Source organism: Balaenoptera physalus (assembly GCF_965194825.1).
Source record: "Balaenoptera physalus genome assembly, chromosome: 14".
NCBI classification, from domain to species: Eukaryota; Metazoa; Chordata; class Mammalia; order Artiodactyla; family Balaenopteridae; genus Balaenoptera; species Balaenoptera physalus.
The window spans coordinates 2,630,933-2,651,724 of record NC_138893.1 but is presented as its reverse complement, the minus strand read 5'-3'; the positions used below and the strand labels follow the sequence as shown (position 1 = coordinate 2,651,724).

The 20,792-nt window shown below is 38.8% G+C and overlaps 2 long non-coding RNA genes and 1 pseudogene across 3 annotated transcripts in view; 2 read left to right on the top strand and 1 right to left on the bottom strand.

The window, feature by feature from the left end:
* LOC309643154 overlaps positions 1 to 20,792 on the bottom strand; it is a 353,652-nt gene that overhangs the window by 47,075 nt on the left and 285,785 nt on the right. The window lies entirely within an intron of this gene.
* On the top strand, positions 12,426 to 12,902 carry LOC309642453 (macrophage migration inhibitory factor pseudogene; annotated as a pseudogene). The gene has a single exon. The product of its transcript is annotated as a macrophage migration inhibitory factor pseudogene (transcript).
* LOC309643144 overlaps positions 12,928 to 20,792 on the top strand; it is a 133,126-nt gene continuing 125,261 nt past the window's right edge. Inside the window, exon 1 of the long non-coding RNA XR_014253568.1 lies at positions 12,928 to 15,740. This is a non-coding gene — a long non-coding RNA (uncharacterized lncRNA). The remainder of the gene's footprint in view (positions 15,741 to 20,792) is intronic.

The following is a 20,792-nucleotide window of genomic DNA, read 5'->3' as shown; positions in this document are numbered from 1 at the left end:
AAATGTCCCTCTGACATGACTTTAGCTGCAGCAAACAAGCTTTGATATGTAGTCTTTTCACTATCATCAATTCAAAATACATTAAAAATTCTACTTTTCCTTTTGATTTTTTTCTTTCACCCACAGCTTCTCAACTGCCTCTTCCAGAATACATGCAAACATACATACAGATTTTCCCTATGGGTGTATTTATCTAAATTGCTAATCTGCTATTATCAGCAACAGCATTCTCTCTGACTGTTTTTGACTATTTCTGTATATGTGTGGATCCATAAACAATATATGATGTTTTTCTGTGCACTTTCAAATTTATATTTGTGTATATAAGTTTATATTTATATAAGATGTCAAATAAACATTAATCAGAAGTTAACAGGCAGGGAATTATTAGTATCAGATAAAACAGAACTTAAGGCAAGAAGGACTTAGTAAGAACAAAAAGTAATAAAAAAAGAATAATTCATAAGGGATACATAGGAATCATGAGTTTGTGTGCTACTAAAAATGTCATCTTGTATAAAGCAGAAACTGACAGATTGTTCACAATCACGATGAGATATTTCAACTCAAGCTTGTAAGAAACTCCATAGGTCAAACAGCCAAAAGTAAAGTAGTTAAGATAGATATAGATGTTTTGAATGAGACATTTACAAATAGCAGGGCAGGGGTTGGGTGGGGAAGGCAGAGAGAGAGAGAAAGAACTTTACATCAAAGAAATAGCAAGTATACTTTCATTCAAGTACACAGTAAACATTTATTAAAATTGAGTTCATACATTCCACACTCTCTAATATAAAATTGAATTAATAATTCAACAACAAATTGATAATTAATATTAGAAAATTTAGAAATTTAAGATGGTTCTTCTAAATTTCTAATAGAAATTTAAAAATATTTTGAGTTGAAAAATAAAAGTATTAAAAAAATGTATAATATCTAAGATTATAATTTGAATAAATTCATAGGCTTAAATGCCTTTAGTTAAAAAAAACAAGAATATTTGAAAATAACCGAGTTTCACTTTCAATGCAAGAAGCTAGAAAATTAACAAAAAACAAACTCTTAATTAGGGAGAAGAACATTTCAAAAGTAAGATAAGAAATTAATGTAAAATGAGTCAAAGAAGCAAAAGAAAAGATCAACAAAACTAAATATGTTTGTTTAGTGAACTAGTAAAATAGTGACACTTCCAGGTGATCAAGAAAAACAAAAATATTTTTAAATATCATGAACTAAGGAAACACAACCACAGATATATCAATTTTTAAAATCATAAGAGAACACTATAAAGTTTTTAAAAATTGAAAACTTTGATTAAGTATAAAACTTTCTAGAAAAATGAACTACAGCTACACATATCAAGATTAATAAATACCAAAAACATAAGGTTAAGTTAAAAAAAAGGTAGGATGACACAGTATGATTTATAATTTATGAGATACCCGTATTTATATTTTAAATTTCTCAGGGTAGTTTTGTCTTAGATGGATTTTGTTTTCTAAACCTAATTAATAAATCATAGTCTTTTGTTCATTGTTAGCTTTGTTAAATGTTAAATCTATTACATCTATTATATTTATTCATCTGTTTAGTCTTATTCTTATCATCTCATTATGTATTTTCTGTTCACATTCTTTTCCTTTGTTCCTTTTTTCTCCTATTTGCTTTATTTAGTCTGTGCCATGTCTTAGTTACGGCACACGGGATCTTCACTGAGGCATGTGGGATCTTTAGTTGAGGCATGCGGATTCTTAGTTGCGGCATATGGACTTCTTAGTTGTGGCATGCGGACTCTTAGTCGCGGCATGTGGGATCTAGTTCACTGACCAGGTATCGAACCCAGGCCCCTGCATTGGGAGTGTGGAGTCTTACCCACTGGACCACCAGGGAAGTCCTTCTACTATTTTCTTTTGAATTAATAAAAATTTTAATCTACTTTGTTTTCTTCTCAAGGCCTAGAAGCTCAATTATATTATTATTTCACCAGGTATTCTGGAATTTTAAAAAACATATAAGGTTAATTTTATTTTCTAGAAAATTCTACAGCTGCACAACATTTTTTCCCTTCTCTCATACATAACACAGAACCTATCATACTACAGCTATGAACTAATCATTTTAGTCTGTCATCTCATTATTTTCAGTTATATTTCACATTTCTAAAAACATATAAAACAGTAAATTGTTTTTGCAGTCAATAAATAATTAAATTTAGTGACATATTTTATCAATGTCTGAGTTCACTTCTCTGCTTGATGACAATCTAATTTTTTTAAGCTGAGTATCTATGGTAGTTAACAATCTTAGTATTTGTATATTTGAAAATGTCTTTGTTTTGCTTTCATTGTTTTAGTTTAACTAGGTATAAAATTCTAGGTCATAGGTATTGGCCTCAGCACCTTAAATAAATCCATTGTCTTTTGGGGTTTCTTATTGCTAAAGAGAAATCTCCTGACTAAGTGCCATTTTTCTTCAGATAAGGTTTTGATTCCAGCTTTTAGGATTATTTTGAATGTCTTCAATGTTTCAGTTCTAGCTTTATGGTTTATCTTGCACACTCCTCAGAATTCAGTAATTTGTTATGAACATTTTTGTCTTTCTTCACTTTTGGAAAATTGCCAGTTATATCTGTTCAGATATTGTTCGTTCACCATTTCTTCTGTTCTCTGATTCTGGAGCCTCTCAAATCACTCATCCATATTTCTTTGATGCTTTTCCTTATCCCTTAGAAATTTATTTTGCTCTTTGTGATGAATTCTTTGTTAATTCTTCAGTATAATCGTATAATTCATTAATTCTCTCTTTTCTACCATGTTGCTTCATCTTTAGAATTGTTTCACCTAATGAGTATTGCATTTTTTTCTTTAATTTCAATGACTATATTTTTCACTTCCAGAGTCTGTGATTCAGTCTGTTTCATCTTCCCCGGGCTTGTTTTATTTATGAATGTATTAATGTACTTATGTTTTATTTATATATATATTTATTTTATGTTTTATAGATTCTTGCTCTTGGTAAATAGGAATTATTAATTTTTCTTTCATTTCAGACTGTGTCATTGCCTTCCCTCATCCCTACAATGCCCTAGTTCCAGGTAGCAAGTCAGCAGTAGTTGGGGGTTTTTTTTCTCCCAGCTTTATTTTTTCATGAGCAGGAGAACACCCTGGCCCCTATTTTCAGGTAGTGAGTCTGGCTTTGGTCCTAATATCATCTAGAACTCTTAATTTCCCATCAGTAGCTGCTACAACCTGAATGTGGACTCATGGATTCAGTCTTGTTTACCATTTTCCTTTTCTTCTATTTCTCATCTCTTTAAGAGTTTATCTTGGTGAGCCTTATTATGACAGTTGTAATGCCTAGTATTATATTTTACCTCTTATTGCTGTGGTTTTGGAACTGTACATGTGGTAAAAATGTAGACTCTGCTCCATTTTGCACATGTTTGGAAATTTGTTATTAGATTGAAAATTATAAATATGCTCCTACTCCAAGTCTGGTAGGATGTGTGTTATGCCCCCAGATAAATTAGTGGAGAATATCTTCAGGCAAGTAACCAAGAATTCTTGGTAACAATGAGATGATTTGGAATGGAAATAAGGAAACCTTATTGCCACTTAACAGTTCTGCAACAGGAGCCAGGCAACCTTGGAATGATATCTGTGACCCTCAAATTATCTGTCAAATGGGATTTGTTGTAGATGTATAAAATGAATAAATTTTGAACACTGCGGACTCCAAAATTCTGATTTAATATCTCTCATTTCCGACATTGTGGAATTCCATGAAATATTAACATATTTTACAAGAAAAACAAACCTTCCTTGATCAGATAGGCTTGATAATTCTGTTTAAATGAAGGGAAATAGGTTTCTTTACTGCTGAAAGTCTCAGAACCTTTAATGTGCTCATAGTTGGGAGTCTTCCTGAGTGAGCCATCCATGCAACACTTCAGGTGTTGACCTTGAAATGCAAGGTCAACATGAAACATGTAGGTGTTAGCCTTGGAGCCTCCCTTCCTTTGCTTTTTAAGGAATACTTTCTTTTTTTTGAGAATTAGTGTTCTATGAAACAAATGTTTAAAATTCAGTGTTGTTTTTTTTTTAAGTTAGAGTGTGCTTTCTAGAAGAGAACATATTGATATAAACACAACTGACTGCCTGTCATCTTAATTTTGGTGGAACTGACTGGGTCAAGGTATGAACTCAAAGAACAATAATAACAAAAAACTCTGCCTAGGACTTCAGCCCATTGTTTAACCTCATTAGCATCCTGCTCTAGTCACTTACAGAATTAAAGGTAAAAGGAAACTTGAATGGGACCTACCACAAATTCAGGGTCAGGATCCTTAGGCTTGGAAAGAGAGAAATCAGCCAGCTAAGGAGAACAGCTTCATGGGGTGATGCTAATGGGCCCTGAAGTGCTAGCTTCTGTTTTTATGGATGGCTACTCTAACCAGTTAATTAGGTTAGATGAAGCCAGGACCTCTATTTCTTAAAAGGGAGCAGATGTCATTTGCCTATTTTTATCCAACATGATGATAAGTAACCTGGATTACAAAGAATTTTCAAATAGCACTGGTCAGCATTCTCAGTAATTATAGGATTTGGGGAATGATTTTTAAAATGAAAGTGTACTGGATCAAAAATATGTGTATTAGTGGATAATATTTTTAGTCATAGAGTCAGACACATGTCATAAAAAGCACTAATGAGGTATAGTTTGTATATTTACATCTATATCCTTATATAAGGATAGTAAGCTTACTATAAGCTTATAAACTAAGCTTATAGTAAGCTTAGTTTGCTATATTACTTAAATTAATGTTTTTATATCATTTGTATCTTTCTTATAATCTTCTATCTGGCTAATCTCTTGAGTTCCTATAATGCACTTTCTTGAAATCTGAAATCATTTCTGAGAAACCCTTGGTAAATATCCTCATTGTTTGCTATGAAGTGAGCTCTGAGAACAGAGATATTGCACCACAAGCTGAGACTGAGTTCTTAATTCCTTCTTTAGAGATACTTCCCCTCTGGCAATTCTGCAGACACAAGCTAAAAAACAAGGTCGTAATTTTGGAATCTTACAACTGTTATAAGGGACCCCAGAGGTCATTGACTTAATAATTATGCTTTCTGATTGTAATCGGTAATAATCATTTAAAAGATGCTTGTAGCCTGTATCATTATTTCTGATGAATTTTAAATATAGCAAGCAATATTCTAATTAATTAATCTCCATAATATTTATTTTCCTGCCTTTTGCATCATTTCTCCGCAGGCATCAGAAAAACGTAAAAGAAGAAACCTCTACAGTTGTATAAAGTCATTTATTTCATTCTCAGTTGTTTAACATGCTCGGCCCACCTACACCTCCTCCATCTCCAAAAAAAGAGAGAAGGATTTGAGCTAGCTTAGGGAAGAATGGCTCCCTAGCAAAAGCAGAATTAAGTTTGGACATCAGACACCCCCATAATCTGACCCTAACTTTGCCCTCCAGTTGCAGCTCTCATGACTCTGTCTTGAAGTTTATATTCCAACAGCACTAAATCTCATGCAACTGACTCATTGTTGGGTCTTATTTCTCCACCTGCAGGAATGGTCTCTCTTCCTACCCACGGCCTGCTTGTCCCTTGGCCTGGTGAACTCCCACTTGAATTCTAAATCTCCCTAAGCAAGGTTAGGGACTTCCCTGGAGGTCTGGTGGTTAAGATTCCTCACGTCCACTGCAGGGGCCGAGGGTTCGATCCCTGGTCGGGGAACTAACATCCCGCATCCCACATGCTGTGTGGCGCTGCCAAAAAATAAAAATAAAATAAAAATAAAACTCCCCGAGCAAGGCTTTGCTGACCTTCTTGGGTTGATAAGTGCCTTTTTCAGGGCTCTCATAATATCTCATGCAAAGATCCACCTTTGCAGTTTTTGTAATGCATTATGTTTATGTGGTTTTTTCCTCTCTGCTTGAAAAGAAGTTGTGCATCTCATTCTTCGTGTCACGAGTTTGTAGCACAGTAGGTGCCCAATTAATGTTTACTGGGCTCATGAGTGCCATGTGTGATAATTACACAATAAAATATTTTGGAGTTGGGTAGGTAAACCCCACTAAAATGAGGACTGAAAAATAAAGCTATGTAAGACAATGAAGAAGGTTTGAAAGATTGGAGATAAAAATCCTGAAGGCTTTAGTGGAGGATAATTGCTGTCTCACATCAGTGAGGCATTGAAGTGTTCCATATCAATGAATTTATCGTATATGCCCCAGTTGGTAAGTGACATGCTGAGTAGGATTAAGAAGTTGGCTCTATCCTTACGCTCTTTACACCAAACTGTGTTGCCTTCGTGGTTCTCAGCTTTATTTCACATCTCAAATATGGGTTCTTTTTATTTGCATGTATTTCCAGGGTATATGGTGGGATACAATCTCTCTGGTTTACAGATTGGTTTGGAAAGTGGATGTGCTATAGGATAAGTTAAATTCTGAATATGGTGGTAGAAGAGGACCAAAGACAGATTTTGCAAATTTACCGTTTGCTGTGAGTTGACCTTGGGATTATGCCAGATTTCAGGCTTTCTGCTCTAAGCCCCTTAAGGCAGGGACTGAGTTTTATTAGTGTTACTTACACTCTTAGGCTGTTCTCAGCAGCACAGAGTCAGTGCTTGATAAATGTTCAATGACTGACATGCTCATCCAACAGTTCACACATCAAAGACTAATTTGTTAATTATTATTATAGTGATCTCTATATTTGTTTTCTGACTCGGAATCCCCAGTGTTTCCAATAAATATATTTATAGATATGTTTTGCTGCTGATGGTATTTTATTCAAAGATAAAAGATATGTTGACCCAAATTAATTACAGAAAGCCAAGAAAGTCAACTGGGGCTTTAAAAAATTCTCTTGCTTCCCTTACAAACACTTTGATCTTAAAGTATCATACTGTCTGTAATCGCCTTACTTCTTAATCCCACTGACTGAAAATATCAATCTTCTAGCAGGTCCAAGTGGGATGTTTCTATGGAGGGGAAAGGGGAATAGAAAGGCAGGAACATAAACCAGATCTCTAGTCTTGAGCTCTCTCCTGACCTCCAAACTTGCATATACAAATTCTTACTTGATTTTTCTACTTGCATGTCTAATAGTCGTTTGAAATTTCCCATATCCAAAAATGAAACTTTTCATTTTCCCTACTTCAATAACTTATGATCCTGCAACCATCTCCCATCTCATCAACAACAGCTTCATCTTTGTCTCTGACCCAAAATCTTTACTCTTTCTCTACTCCTGTCTTCTCTCAAAACCATCTCTAAACCATCAGCAACCCTGATAGCTTCTACCTTCAAATTAAATGAGAATCCAGCACTTCCTTGTCCCTCTACAGCCACCATTCTTACCCAAGCCACCAAAATCTCTCACCTGGACCACTCATTGGCTGCCCAGCAGGTTTCCTGGCTTTATCTTTCCCCTCTATTGTCTATTCTTAACACAACATCTCAATATTCCTTTTCAAATGGAAGTCAAATCACATCTTATCTCTGCTCAGAAGCTTCCAATAGCTTTCCATCTCATCCACAGTAAAATTCAAAGTTGTTACCGTAGGATATCAGCCACTGGAGGATCTCCTTTTCTGTGGTGTCACTCTTGTCTTCTTCCTGTTCCTCAAACACAACATGCCCACTCCTGCCTCGGAGCTTTTGCATTGACCTTCCCTCTGTTAGAATGCTGTTCTCCAGACGTCCCCCTATCTCACTCCCTAATTTGCATCATGTCTCAGGTGTTATTGCATTATTGAGGCTTTCTTTAACCAATCCACCTAAAATAACAACTCCTTCACCTCCATCACTCCCTGCCACCTTTACACTACATTTTTACTTCCTTTTATTATCTGTCATACAATATATTTACTAGCTTTATAAAAAAAAAATTATTGTCTATTTCCCTCCCTTAGAACATAAATTCTATTTGGTAATAATTTCTTTTTCTCTGTGCTTTATACTCACATCCAGAGCATTGGACATAGCGGATGCCAGGTAAACATGTGCTGAGAAAATGAATGAGCTTGAAAATGATTAACAAAGAACGTCCTTGTCCATCAACTCACTTGCCCCTCCCAGTGAGCCCATGATAATAGTGGGTCAGGAATTCTTATTTCTGTGGTAGAAAAAGAAAAACCAAGACTTCAAGAGTGTCTTTAGAATTCTTGCGGTTGCAGGGAACAAAGACCCACAAAAATCTAAAAAAACAATAGAAAGCGCTCCAAGTGTCATGACTTAGGGGGTCTCACAGAACCAGAGTGTAGATGTGCAGCCAGATGTCAAGTAGGGTCTCAGTGGAGGTGGTGGGATGGGAACACTGCCAAGGTGACTCTGGCTTCTTTCCTAGGATGGCTTAAGAATACACAAGACTCAGTCTCCCTTTCCTGTATTGCCTCTTCTCTTCCTTTCTATCACATTATTTGCTACCTGCAGATTAACTTTTTCTGCTCTTTTGTCCACATGACAGAATGAAGCTTTCCGTAGCTTACGCTTTATCAACCCTGTTGGGGGAGAAAATCTGATGGGTAAGGTCTAGTTCGTGGTGGGTGAGGAGTATGCAGACAGGATGGACATAGTTTCCCAGAGAAGTGGCAATCATTTTGAGCTGGTCATATATCCTTAAAAATATCTGTTAAGAAGTGGGAAAGGCATTTTCCCAAATTAACACATCAAAGGAAAGTAGAGGCTGGACTTGAAGTGGGGTCTTCTCTTCCAAATCTTGTGCTTCTCAGACTTCTCCAGACATACTCTTTAGCGAGTTACCCATGAAGCTACTATATCCCTTTGATAATCATAAGCAAGAGTAGTTAGGCTTAAAAAAGAAAGACAAAATAGGGACTTCCCTGGTAGTCCAGTGGGTGAGACTCCGCGCTCCCAATGCAGGGGGCCTGGCTTCGATCCCTGGTCATGGAACTGGATCCCACGTGCATGCTGCAAATAAGAGTCCGCATGCCACAACGAAGATCCCGCGTGCCACAACTGTGACCTGGCGCAGCCTAAATAAATAAATAAATATATTTTTTTAAAGACAAAATAAAATTAAAACGGCTTGGGGGAGAAAAAATTAGCATATAGGGATGGGAACTCTGGTATTCTGAGAGCCCAACGCCAACTACCTTGCTGCTGGAAAGATGGCCGCAACTCCAGGCAGCTGCGCAGGCTGCTATTCGTATCCATGGTGCTGGAGAGCGTAGGGGTAGAGAAGTACGTGCTTGTTTTGTGTTGCCGGGGAGTGTGCCCAGTGGAGCATCAAGGGCACTGGTCTGGCATAACTCCACCACTGGTGAACCTAGGCCTGCTCTGTAAAATATTTATTTTATCAAATTTATTTCAACTTCATTCCTTTCCAAATAAAGAATGGAGGCAGCTCAGTACCCCTATTGGTTTATAAAAAATGTAATTTACTTTACTTTCTGCCCACAGTTAATTTAGCCCCATTGTGTCCTTGCCCCAGTTGCATGGAAATGTGACTTCACTACGGAAGAATCCACGTAAAAGGTTGTACACTATACTTTAATGGCAAAAAGGTGGATGAGTTGACATCGTATAATGGAGAGCGTATCACCCCTTTTTACTAAGAGGTGTAATAGCAGAAACAGTCTTGACTGTGGAAACTGCCATAATAACTGCTATGCTCATTTTTTATTGATGATGGATAAAAATTCTCATAATTCTGAAGCACAGTAACTTGCTGGATAGCTTCAGGCTGCCCCTAGGGCAGGCTTTATTTATTCATCCCTACTTTCACTATTTGTAATGATAATGATGATAATAATATTATTAATAATAATAATAAATATCAGTACTTTCTGAATTACAATAGGAACTAGAAGTTTCAGCTATTGTCACTTCGACCTACTCTGCTGAATCTTCTTTTAAAGATGTAATGCAAGAAAAACCATTATAATCCTCACCATTGTTCTGGTTGCTAATAGACCTGTGCAAATATTATTGTAGGCTTTTTAAAAATTATTAATTTATAAAGTGCCCTGAGCCTTACAGAATATAAGCAACTGAGCAGGCTGGGGGAATAAAGTTACATAACTCACTATTAAGTTAGTAGCATAAACCACAGTGACCCTACGGTGGCTCACTACAGTAGTTTAGGAGAACAGGTACAACCAGGAATTTTTGAAAATCTAAAAAAGAAAGTATATTTTAAAATATGTAAATCTGTCTGTTGATTTATAAAGGCAGTGTCAAATGGAGATTAATGGAGAGCCCAAAGAATCAGCAAAAACCAATAAGATCAGGGTGATGTTTAAAATTCTTGTATAGTTTGATGATATTTTGATGACTTCCGAAATGTTCATCAGAGAATCCAATTGCAGTCAGGATAAAAAGGACAACTCACAAGTGATAATCATGCTTTCCCTGAATTGGGCCTGCAGCCCACCCAGACTTATGAAACTCCTCACTGCATTTATTGTTTGTATGCTGTAGAGGATGCTGTTCCGAACACTGTGTACGGTGTAACTTTGTCAGGTGCAATGGGAGAAATTCCTGTCTGATCTTAGTGCCAACCAGTGTGGTACTTCTGAGTAATGGGTTTGTTTTTTATTTAATGGGCCCTGGGAACTACGTAATTGACCACATTTCCCTTTTCATAATGGCAGTGAGAGAGCAGAATTCTCATTTGTAGCCTTCCCATAGCAGTGTATAGGTCCATATAGGAAGTGTTTTCTCATCATTTCTGAATCCACTTTATGTTACTATAACACGTTTTATTATGTTTAGTTAGCTTTATACATCTGGTTAGCTGCCTTACCTAAATCCTTACTGAAAAGAATGTGGGGCTTAGGGAGGAAGAGAAACAAGGAGAAAGTTGAAAATTTAAAACTTAGACATAAATATAATTTTCTATTACAAATTATAAAATCTAATTTTTCTGTATTTACAAAAGAGGTAATTAAATTCATCTTAAGGGATTCATATCTCTAATGCTGAATAATAAATAACTCTGATAGTAAATATCAATTTTCATTTATACCATGTTCATGGGTATAAACACATTAATCCACATTGAATATTACCTCAGAGTTTAATACTGTGGGATAGTTGCTTAATAGGTTTGTTAATCTCTGTTTCAATTTATTCATCTGCAAAATGGCAGTAATTGTGTGTACCTTGAAGGTTTATTGTGAGAATTAAAAAGAATCTCTATGAAGAACAAGTCTTAACCTCCTTGTACCTCAGTGTTTTCATCTGTGAAAGGGGTATAAAATAGTACCTATATCACAGCTAGGTTGTGAGGATTAAACAAGCAGGCATAGTAACATGTTTAGGAAAATTCCTAATGCAGTATAAATGCTATCATTATTATTGTTATTATTTCTTATATTTTTATTTTACAAAGGTTTTATAAATATCCAAAATTAATTTCCCCAACTTAAGGGTTGGAAATATTGGTTTACTGAAACTGAATCCATAGTAGCCTTCTTAAATGGGCTTAAAATGGCCATTTTAAAAAAAATCACATGGTCTGCCAATGCCTCCGTGGGATTCTCTGTTCATATTGGTCCTAAATACCATAAGATTAGCGACTGTAGAGCGGTGGTTCTCAACTGGGTGATTTTGACACCCCCCCCCCACTCCCTAATGCTAAATAACTTTGATAGTAAATATCAGTTTTAATTTGTATCATGTTCAGGGTGCATTCGGCAACGTCTGGAGTCATTTTGGTTGTCGCAACTGGAGGGGGTGTGCTCATGGCATCTAGTGAGTAGAGGCCAGAGAGGCTGCTAAACATCCCAGAATACACAGGACAGGTCCCACAGCAAAAAGTGGCCTAGCCCTAAATGTCCATAGTACCGTGGTGGAAAACTCCTGGTATAGAGTTTCATGGCCAAAAAGGGAATAACAGAAGGAATGGTTAGAGAACTGGTGGAAATCAAAATCTTTCTTACGTAGTTGCTGCTGTTTCTGCATTTCCCACCCCAGATTTTAGTTTTCAGTTTGTCAGAAGCCTAACAAATATGGTAAGAAAATTGGGAAATGTGACATGGTGTAGTTTAAAGAGCCCTGGAGACTGCCACTGCCCACTTGCCTCTAAATGTACAAATAGTTCTATTTTCAAAAAGTAACTTAGACCCAAATTAAGAATCTCAGAAAGATCTGTCAGAGTCCACATCTAGCACACATCCTAGAGAAACTCTTGTGTGTGTGAGCCTGCGGGGCTGGTGCAGAACAATATTTTGGTAGTGGTGAAAAGTTAAGAGACAATCTAAAGGGCCATCAAAAAGAAATGAATAGAGGAAATAAATTTAAAAGTAAGTGAACTAGATATGTATCAGAGTGGATAGAGGTCAAACATAATTTGAGTAAGAAAAAAACAAGTTGTAAAACAGCTTGTTAGGATACCACCATTTTAAAAATCTTGAAAACAATGTATCAGGAGTCGGTTGGTTCCTGTATCCCTGTCCTCGCCGTCCCTCGCCGTCACGCCGATATTCCTGGTGAACGCCAACGTGCCCCGCGCCTCCGTGCCGGACGGGCTCCTCTCCGAGCTCACCCAGCAGCTGGCGCAGGCCACGGGCGAGCCCGCGCCGTACATCGCGGTGCACGTGGTGCCGGACCAGCTCACGGCCTTCGGGGGCTGCAGCGAGCCGCGCGCGCTCTGCAGCCTGCACAGCATCGGCAAGGTCGGCGGCGCGCAGAAACGCTCGACAGCAAGCTGCTGTGACGCCTGCGCGTCAGCCCGGGCAGGATCTACATCAACTACTACGACGTGAACGCGGCCAACGTGGGCTGGGACGGCTCCACCTTCGCCTGAGTGTCGCGCCCCGGACTCCCCTGCCCGCGGCCTGCAGCCTGCGCGCGGTTTTCTGCCCGCCCCGCCCCAGCGACCCCACCTACCGGGACGGAGAAATAAACGGCAAAAAAAAACCAAACAATATATCAGCAGTCAGGATTGTGTTTGGTCGCATTCGAAGAAATTTAATGACAGTGGCTTAAGCAAATAGAGGTTTATAATTTTGTCCTGTAAGCGTTCAACTGAAGGTGATCCAGATGAAGGTGGCTCCAAGAAGCCATCAGTCAGGTCCCACAAAGCGAGGGATGGGCCACTTGTACAATTAACCAGGTCTGGTGGTCCAGAAAGCGGACAGGGTATATAACATGTGACTATGTTTAATTAGTCCATCTCTGGTGGAGAGCTTGAAAATAGTTTTTAGGGGTCCTCAAACCTGCAACCAGGGCTCCTTCCCCAGAGCTCATTCTATCTTTCTCTCTTTCATCCTCAAGACGACAAGCTGAGAGCTTCCACGCCACACAATGTATCCATGCGTCAGGTCCATAGAGACGAAGGGTAGAAGATGAATCTGAACCTAATCTGAATATACCCCTTCTTACCAAGAAAATGATGGTTTTTACAGAAGCCTCATCTTCTGAACTTCTGCTTCTACCTCCTTGGTCAAATCTAGGTCACATCGTTCCCTACCCACCCCTCCACTCTTTAGCTGCACCAGAGCCTGGGAGGGGTGAATGAATAGACTTCTCGCTCACGGCTTCCTGAACAAGAGCAGGGTCCTGATAGAAGGGAAGAGGGGAATGACAATGATTAGGTGGGCAAACAGAATCGTCTGCCTCAAATAGTATAAAATGTTTAAAGGTGGGTAGTAAAGATGTAAAAACATGGTCTGGGAGAATATATCCCAAATTGATGGGAGTGTGTGCCTCTAGGGAGGGAGAAAGAATACCATTGAGTAGACGTACAAAGCAGATTTTTCCTTAATTTCTATTTTATTTATGTATTTAATATGAAAAATTTCTGAAGCAGATATGATATAATATTAAATTTTAAAAATCTGGGTCTTCGATGTATGAATCTTTTACTCTGTTCTTTTATGTAATTTTTCTAAGTTAAGGAAAAATCTCATAACTTTTGCCAACCTACAAAATACTCGGGCTAGTGGTATGTATTCTTTGGTCTCAAGAGAAAGAGAGACCTGAATGTATCTGCCCAAATAATGAGACAAGAGGGGACTGAGATGAAAATTCCAGGGAGCAGCATTCCCACCGGCCACAGAGCTGGACAGTTCTTGGAAACTCCAACTCCCAAACCCATATTGCATACGGCTTCCCCCAGGTGCATACTCTGAAACAGTTAAACTAGGATTTAAGCAGGACCATGGGGAAATAATTTTAAGTATTCATGATTCATCTTGTTCTCAGTGAAAGTCAGCATAAAAGCTTGCATGTACAATGTTTCCAAATAGCTGACTGTCCTAACATTTTCTTTCATAAGAGATAGGTCACACAGGATACTCATACAAGAGGTACTTTTATGAAAGGCACTTTTATCCACCCCACCACCAAAAAAAAAAAAAAAAGAAGTGTAATGAATTATTTTCCAAAGCTGATGGTTTCGGAGCATTCATTTTCATGAAAGTCAAAGTCACCGCCACTCAGTAATGAATTCCTTTTGGATGCAATTCAGACTTTCCAAGGTTACCAATTCAGGTTTTACAGAAAAAAATTATACTGGTCTGACAAGAGATATGCCTGAGAAGTTGAGGAACAAAAAGGTAAGGAAGCAGAAGGCCCAGGATGAGGTGACTGGGCACTTCATGAGCACTTGAAGAACTTATTTTCGTGCCAAAGCAAAGAAGCCAGTCTAGAATAGGTTTTAATTTATGCAGATGAAGAAATCAGAGAAAGAAGAAAAAGGAAACTTAGTGTTTTCGTTTCACGTTTACTTGCTGCAGACTCCTGACCCCCATGACTTAAAGTGCTTCTATGAAAGAGGAAGAGCTTGGAAGGGAAGGGAAGAAGTCTGTGTCAGGGAAACTCAGAAGGTCTTCTGTAGAAGAATCCCACATCTTCCCTGTAACGGTGTCTTTTATTAATTTGCCTAACAAAATATTGTAGGGGTTTCAACGTGGGAAGGAAGAAAAATGAGTTTTATTTTTCCTAGCTCCATTAAATATAGAAAAGGAGACAATAAACGAAAACAGTCTGGCATAATTAATCCCAGTACCACAGAAACAATGGCAAGAGTTTTCTTTGAACAAATCTGCACAATATAAATCTCTCTTTGGGAAGAAGCTGTCAAATTACTTTAATATTCCTGAGGATCGAAGCTGTTGGGGACAAACCAGTTTAAGGCCCAGAGAAATAGAGTGGTAATTTAATCCCATTCTGATTATTCTGACAGATATTGTTGTCATCTTATGGAAGCGGCTTTGGACCCACTTCTGGGTACGGCAGGACAATTTTGCTGGTCAAAGCTAAGTTTGGAAAATTTCAGACCAATGGGAAAAAGCAAATCTATTTAGATGTTTAAATTGCTGCTCGCTGATGGGTAGAATCATTTCATAATGCATTCCTGCCTGGGGATCTGAACCTTTGGACTTGAGCCCCTGTTCAGACCCAAAGACATGATCTTTGCCAGTCTTTTGGCCACCCTGAGTGCTCATTTCCTCATTTGTTTAAGAAAAAAAAACTTGCATCCAGAGTGGTTGTGAGGATTAAAACAATTTATGTGAAAGCATTGCATAAACTCTAAAATGTTGAGCAAGGAAGATTATCTTAAGGGTATTATAGATACTATGTTATTGGCAGAAAACTAAACATGTTTAATTTTTGTTCTGTTGTATGTTTTTTGCTTTTGTGCACAGGTCATTTCGGTCTTGATTGTGCCATTCACTAGAGTAAAACTAGGACGCCCCTTCTCTTCTTCCAGCTTTCATCTCTTCGCCTTCAAAGAGGTAAGGAGATCTAACATCCCTTCAAGCTCAAAGGCTCCAAAGGTATGTGACTCAAAGTACAAATAAAGAGCCGAATCTGTCCTGAGTAAAATCCTTGTGTAGGCAAATCTGAAAGGAGATCAACAGCATGACCCTAAGTGAAAGAGCATTTTTGAGGCCCTTGAAACTGAAAAATAGAAATTATAGTAGTTGATGTTTGCTTTGGCTTCTCCAAGAAGTTGGAGAAATGAGGTCTGTATTCTTTGGAAGATTCTGATTGAAAAGAGGATTTTTATTAAGTTTTAGAAAAGCCATAAGGCAAGGATGAATTCTCTAAATAGCTGCTCACACAGCTCCGGCACATTATCCCTTTCGAGGGACTGGAGCTTTGATGAATGTGGCTGTCACCCCCAGAGGTGTCATGCCCCGTATAACACGCACCCCAGATCAGCACTGCGGTGTTTCGTCTTCTGTGGAAGAGCACAGGACACACAGATTCGAGGGGAAGCTGATTCTGCTTGGTGCTGATTTTACATCTGGGCAGGTAGGTGTGCAGTTTTAAAACACAAATTACCAGGATGCTATAGATCACCGGCACTCAGGCTGTGAAGAGGCACATATGTGCAGCAGAACCTGAGATGTCTGTGAGCTCAGTCAGGTCTGACTCAACAGTCTCGAAAGTGGAAGAAACAGCAGACAGAAAGACCAGCCATTGCCACTCATGCTTCTGACTCTCAAGGCAAAATAAACCGGGCTGAATGAACTTTTTTTTTTTTTTTAAAGTTTTTAATTAATTAATTAATTAATTTTTATGGCTGTGTTGGGTCTTCGTTTCTGCTCAAGGGCTTTCTCCAGTTGTGGCAAGCGGGGCCACTCTTCATCATGGTGCGCGGGCCTCTCACTATCGTGGCCTCTTGTTGCGGAGCACAGGCTCCAGACACGCAGGCTCAGCAATTGTGGCTCACGGGCCCAGCTGCTCCGCGGCATGTGGGATCTTCCCAGACCAGGGCTCGAACCCGTGTCCCCTGCATTGGCAGGCAGATTCTCAACCGCTGCGCCACCAGGGAAGCCCTGAATGAACTTTTTTGTCACATCTGATTCAGCAGCATACAGCTTAATGGGCTGCTTCCCCAGAGAGAAATGGTGGACATCTGCTCTTAAATATGACTGACATTTTCAGCTAGCTTTTTCTCTAATGCTTTAATGCCATATATTGCTGAAGTATAATCTTAAATTTTTTGAAAAGTACTTGCAAAGAGTTAATGAAAGAGGTTGTAATCTTCAAGTAGAGATCAAGTATGTCTTCCTTCTAAGATTGTTTTTGCTGTGATGGAAATTGCTAGAATGTGATGGGCCCACGTAGTCTTCCTTTCAGCCCAGTGAATCTGTAAAAATAAATTTCACTGCTCCCTCACATGTAACAAATGAGCATCTTCTGTCCTGGACATGTACTGGGAACACACTTTAGATTATTCTGAAGGTCCGTATCGTGCTTTCAAGTCTTCCACGGTGCTTTCACATGAGCAATGTCCCACCACTTTGAGCCTAGAAATATGGCTGAGTTCAGACAGAAGCCTCTCCAGAATAGCTGCATCCTTTGAAAAGAAGACAGCAGATTATAGCCAAAATGATTACAGGTCCAGGATGAGATCTTGCAATGTTTGAGGGATCCTACAGTGGCCGTCCCACAGTGATCAAGAGCCGTCACCTACAAAACGTGTTTTCAAAAAATAAACAACTTTCATTTCTTTTAAATCAGCCCTCTCAGATCTCCTTTTTTTTTTTTGCATCCCCTCTTATATGTCAAAGTGTATGTTGGGAACAAGGCTGGAAACTTCAGGTCCTACACAAAACCCAGAGAGAACCAAAATGAGCTCTTCACAGGCTTGAAGACAGGTGGTAGGGAGCGAAGTTTATGGAGTTTATAAACATTTTTTTTTAGATATAGATTTTTAGATATAGATATAAATTTCCTCAAAAGCAAGGGCAATGTCTTATTCATTTGTGTATCTCTCACATAGCTAGCAGTGGCTTGTATGTGGTAGGTATTAAAAGATATTTGTTGAGGCCATTGATCATTCATAGAGCAAAATATTATTCTACATATACCATGAGAGTCTCCATGGAGCATAGAAAGATGAATAAAACAAGGTCCCAATTCCAGAACTTCCGCAGGGGCACCATTTGGTCCAGGCTTCAAATTCACAAAAACCCTAAAACAGACACTCTTCATTTCTCCACATGATGTTATATATGCCTTCATAAAGGTAATACTGACAGGATTGAGAACTGACATTATTCATCATACAAATTTAGATTAACCCACAGTTTTTGCAACTCTTTTGATGTTTTTTTACCTTTAAAGATTTAATTAATATATTATCCTATTTCTATGAACTCATCTATCTACCTAGCTAGCTAGCTAGCTAGCTGTCATCTATCTATTTGTCTATCATTTTTCTATCTGAAGTAAAAGATTCATGAAAGAATGATTATTATTAATGATGAACATTGCAGTAAGGTGGGATCCCATGTGATTTTTACCCTCTTTTCTATATGTTTGAAATCATTGCATTGAACACATATGACTTGTGTAATCAGAGAAAAGCAACAAAATTATATTCAGTATACAAAAAAAAATGAAATAAGATTCAGCAAATGTGTGAATGAGTAGAGTCAGTCAAAGATGACAACTTAGCTTGAGCCAAAATGACTGGAAGGACGGTGGTTTTGTAGGCATTGAGCGTTCAAGAAAAGGAGCAGATTTGGGAGAGGACACATTTTGAATCCAGTTTTGGACATGGTGGGCTGGGAGTGCCAGGAGACCATCACCATGGAAATGTGGAGGAGCCGCTTGGAGAACAGCTGGTGCTCTAGACGTAAGGGATCATTGATGGGAGTGGAATTGCAAAGGGAGAGATTAGCCCAGATGGACGAGATGGAACTTGTACATTTAGAAAGTGAAGGAGTAGGCAGACCCACGGTTAGAAGGAACCAATAGTGAGAGAAGATGAGAACCAAGAGGTGAGGATTTTCATATCACCATGGTGGTGGCCACAAAGAAAAGGGATTCCAGGCACCCAAAGCAGAGTGCTGAGGAGGAGGATGGCTGGGAAAGCCTTGGTATTTGGTGATGAGGTCTTTTTTAAAAATTAATTTTATTGGAGTGTAGTTGGTTTACAATGCTATGTTAGTTTCTCCTGTACAGCAAAGTGAATCAGTTATACATATACATATATCCACTCTTTTAGATTCTGTTCGCATATAGCTCATTACAGAGTACTGAGTAGAGTTCTCTGTGAAAAAGACAGTGATATCACTTTTATGTGGAATCTAAAAAAATGGTGTTTAGAACTTTTTCTACATTCACACAAAAGAGTAGCTGGGCATTATATTCTCAAAGAATAATTAACATTAGGAAAACCCCAAGAAATGATAATAAATGAACAAAGCAGAATATACACATAAATATGTAGTTTAGTTTTATAAAAAATTATAGGTATAAATAAGCACAGAAAAATAATGTACTCAACAATAGTTTTTGAACAGCTACTATGTGCTACCCGCTTGGGACACAGAGATGAACAAGATAGGTACCCTTGACCTTTACATTTTCATTATAGGTAGGATAGACAGTAAACAAATAAACATATAAAGTAGAGATAATTTCCACTAATGATAAATGCTAGGAATAAAGTAAAGATAGTTGTGATGGAGATTATTGGCAAGGGGAAAAAGTGATGGCCTCTCTGAGGACCTTGCACTTAAGCTGGAATCCACATGAAAAGAAGGAGCCGGCTCTGGGAAAATGGGAGGTGGGAGCAGGAGTTGTCCCAGGAAAAAGCACCAGAGGGAACGAAGTCCCCAAGACAGAAAGAAGCTTGGTGAGTTCTGGGAACAGACAGACTTTCAGTGTGTCTGGATCTGCGTGGTTATTATAATAGAGTCTAAGACATGGCCAGTGCCCTCCTCGGACAGCTCATAGACACATAAACGAATCATTGCATATATTATTGTAACCACTGGGACAGAGACGAGTACAAAGTGCTGTAAATACACAGTAAAGGAGGAGAGTCACTCAATCTGGGAAGCAGGCAAATGTGATCTTTGAGCTAAGCCTTCTGAAGCTTTTGTGGGTTTCTGCCATGGTTGGCGATCGCTAGGTGAGAAATACTGCTAGAAGGGGGACTCTTCATAAGGAGCAGGGGAAGACATCGCTGAGGCAATATAAATAGAAGCTGTTAGATTAGTAAATACCGGAGAAACTGACTAGTTCAGCCAGGTCTGAGAAGAAGAGGGGAAAACTTCTGGGGACCACTGACCCATCGCTTCTCCTGTAGATTCTTCTTCGCGATCATGACAAGTGACACATCCCATCGCTCTGCGTCCATGTTGTCGTACCTGGTGTCCTCATCAGCTCTGCTGCTTCAGAGGAAACCCCAGAAATCAGTGACCCAGGACTGGGGGATGTCTCTGCTCCCAGAGCAGGTCTGTGCTCACTTTCCTGGGTGCCCTTAGGGTACAGAATAATCTTGGCTGATGGGATTGTTCTTCCTCCCCTAACCATGAACTCGGGATGGGGAAATGGGCTGCCCGTGAGAAGTGAGGAGTGAGTGGACCAAGGTGTGCTGGCAATGGAGAGCATCACTGAAAAAAAGAAATAGCATGGTGCACAAATGCATAGCAATGTAAAGGATAATGGCAAGTTTAGGGGGGCATGAGAGTAGTATGTTATGGTGGCAGGTGTGTGTGTGTGTGTGTGTGTGTGTGTGTGTGTGTGTGTGTGTGTATGAGTGCAGTGATTGATGGGAAAAAAGACTGAACAGTCAGGTTAGGGCCAGCTTCTGAAAGGTCTTAAATGATTTCCTTGGGACTTTATGCTTGGTTTTGTTGAAAGCAAGGCATCACCAAAGCGTTAAATAGAAGAGACATATGATAAATTGTGCATTTTAGAACAGCTCTGAATTCAGTTTGGGATATTATTATGGGGGATTAAACCAGGAGGTTGAATGACCAGTTGGGAAATGACTGCAGTCAGTGAGGCAAGAAATGATGAGACACTAAATTAGGATG